The sequence below is a fragment of the Lolium rigidum genome, chromosome 6 (genome assembly GCF_022539505.1).
Source record: "Lolium rigidum isolate FL_2022 chromosome 6, APGP_CSIRO_Lrig_0.1, whole genome shotgun sequence".
In the NCBI taxonomy this organism is placed as follows: domain Eukaryota; kingdom Viridiplantae; phylum Streptophyta; class Magnoliopsida; order Poales; family Poaceae; genus Lolium; species Lolium rigidum.
The window spans coordinates 47,948,517-47,951,690 of NC_061513.1; positions in this window are offsets into that span (position 1 = coordinate 47,948,517).

Here is a 3,174-nt window from a genome sequence, read left to right on the forward strand (position 1 = left end):
TATTCTCACAAGTTTTACTCACAGGGAATATTTCAAGAGAATCCACGAGAACATAACATTCATCCTCTTTTGGTAAGCATGGAGGACAATCAAATAGTGTAAGAGATAAAGAGTTACTCTCATTAGAAGGTTGGCATGGGTAGCTAATCCATTCTTCCTCCTTTTGTTCATCACTCTCCTCCTCTTTTTCATCCAATGAGCTTTCAGGTTCATCAATTTCTTCTTTCACAGGTTCCTGCAAATTGTGAGTGCATTCTTGTGCATGAATGAGTCTCTCTTTATAATCAATGATATAAGGATTATTGCTGTAACTTTCTATGCAAAAATTAAGGATAGAAGAGACATAATCTTTAAGGTCCTTACAAGCAATACAGGTTTCATAATTTTTAGACATGAAGGATTCTATTTCAGAAGCTCCCATAAATAAAACAAATTGTTCTACTTCTTCGAACCCAAAATGAATATAGTTATTCCAATTATAGTTCATAATTAAAACTTCCTCACTAAAGCCATGATACGTCTCAAACGTATCTATAATTTCTTATGTTCCATGCTACTTTTATGATGATACTCACATGTTTTATACACATTATATGTTATATTTATGCATTTTCCGGCACTAACCTATTGACGAGATGCCGAAGAGCCGATTGCTCGTTTTCTATTGTTTTTGGTTTCAGAAATCCTACAAAGGAAATATTCTCGGAATTGGACGAAATCAACGCCCAGGGTCTTATTTTTCCACGAAGCTTCCAGAAGACCGAAGGAGTTACGAAGCGGTGCGACGAGGCGCCGCCACACTAGCGGCCACGCGGCTTAAGGGGGGCCCACGCCGCCCTGGTGTGTGGGGCCCCCGTGCCTCCTCCGACTCTGCCCTTCCGCCTACTTAAAGCCTTCGTCGCGAAAACCCCAGTACCGAGAGCCACGATACGGAAAACCTTCCAGAGACACCGCCGCCAATCCCATCTCGGGGGATTCAGGAGATCGCTCTCCGCACCCTCGCCGGAGAGGGGAATCATCTCCCGGAGGGCTCTTCATCGCCATGATCGCCTCCGGATCGATGTGTGAGTAGTTCACCCCTGGACTATGGGTCCATAGCAGTAGCTAGATGGTTGTCTTCTCCTTATTGTGCTATCATGTTAGATCTTGTGAGCTGCCTATCATGATCAAGATCATCTATTTGTAATGCTACATGTTGTGTTTGTTGGGATCCGATTAATATGGAATACTATGTCAAGTTGATTATCAATCTATCATATATGTTGTTTATGTTCTTGCATGCTCTCCGTTGCTAGTAGAGGCTCTGGCCAAGTTGATACTTGTAACTCCAAGAGGGAGTATTTATGCTCGATAGTGGGTTCATGCCTCCATTGAATCTGGGACGATGATGAGAAAGTTCTAAGGTTGTGGATGTGTTGTTGCCACTAGGGATAAAACATCAATGCTTTGTCTAAGGATATTTGTGTTGATTACATTACGCACCATACTTAATGCAATTGTCTCGTTGTTTGCAACTTAATACTCGGAAGGGGTTCGGATGATAACCCGAAGGTGGACTTTTAGGCATAGATGCATGCTGGATAGCGGTCTATGTACTTTGTCGTAATGCCCCGATTAAATCTCATAGTACTCATCATGATATATGTATGTGCATTGTTATGCCTTCTTTATTTGTCAATTGCCCAACTCGTAATTTGTTCACCCAACATGCTATTTCTTATCGGAGAGACACCACTAGTGAACTGTGGACCCCGGTCCATTCTTTACATCTGAAATACAATCTATCGCAATACTTGTTCTTTACCGTTTTTCGCAAACAAACATCATCTTCCACACTATACATCTAATCCTTTGTTTACTGACAAGCCGGTGAGATTGACAACCTCACCGTTACGTTGGGGCAAAGTACTTTGATTGTGTTGTGCAGGTTCCACGTTGGCGCCGAATCCCTGGTGTTGCGCCACACTACACTCCGCCACCAACAACCTTCACGTGTTCCTTGACTCCTACTCGGTTCGATAACCTTGGTTTCTTATCGAGGGAAAACTTGCTGCTCGTACGCATCACACCTTCCTCTTGGGGTTCCCAACGAACGTGTGAAATACACGCCATCAAGCATATTTTCTGGCGCCGTTGTCGGGGAGGTAAGGTAAAAGGTATTCACATCCTCCGACTACTAAGCTATTTCCTAGCACTGTTGCCGGTGTGTGAGTGCTCGAAGCTATTTCCTTTAGATCCTGCAATTGCATCTTTTTGTTTCTTGTTCACTAGTTTGGCATAATGGAAAATAACAATGAGCTTTTTATTCTATTTCCTGAGTTAAGGCATGGATTGTTTGATGCGAAAATTAAAAAACCTATGGAACCTTATTTGCATGCTAGTAGCAATGATATTAGTATGAACGCTTCGAACACCAATGTTGCTAATGCTATGGAAAATTCTAAGCTTGGGAAGTGATACGTCTCCGACGTATCGATAATTTCTTATGTTCCATGCCACATTATTGATGATATCTACATGTTTTATACACATTATATGTCGTATTTATGCATTTTCCGGCACTAACCTATTAACGAGATGCCGAAGAGCCGATTGTCTGTTTTCTCGGTGTTTTTGGTTTCAGTAAATCCTAGTAAGGAAATATTCTCGAATTGGACGAAATCAATGCCTGTGGTCCTATTTTTGCACGAAGCTTCCGGAAGACCGAGGGGAAAGGAAGTGGGGCCACGAGGCGCCGCCACAACAGGCGGCGCGGCCCGAGTCCATTATCTCGTTGTCTATGTTTTCCCGGTATGGATGTCTAAGTTGAGAATAATCAAAAGCGAGAAATCCAATGCGAACTTTCTCCTTAGACCTTTGTACAGAGCGGCATAGAGGTACCCCTTTGTGACACTTGGTTAAAACATGTGTATTGCGATGATAATCCCGGTGATCCGAGCTAATTAGGACAAGGTGCGGGCACTATTAGTATACTATGCATGAGGCTTGCAACTTGTAAGATATAATTTACATAATACATATGCTTTATTACTACCGTTGACAAAATTGTTTCATGTTTTCAAAACCAAAGCTCTAGCACAAATATAGCAATCGATGCTTTCCTCTTTGAAGGACCTTTCTTTTACTTTTATGTTGAGTCAGTTCACCTATTTCTCTCCACCTCAAGAAGCAAAC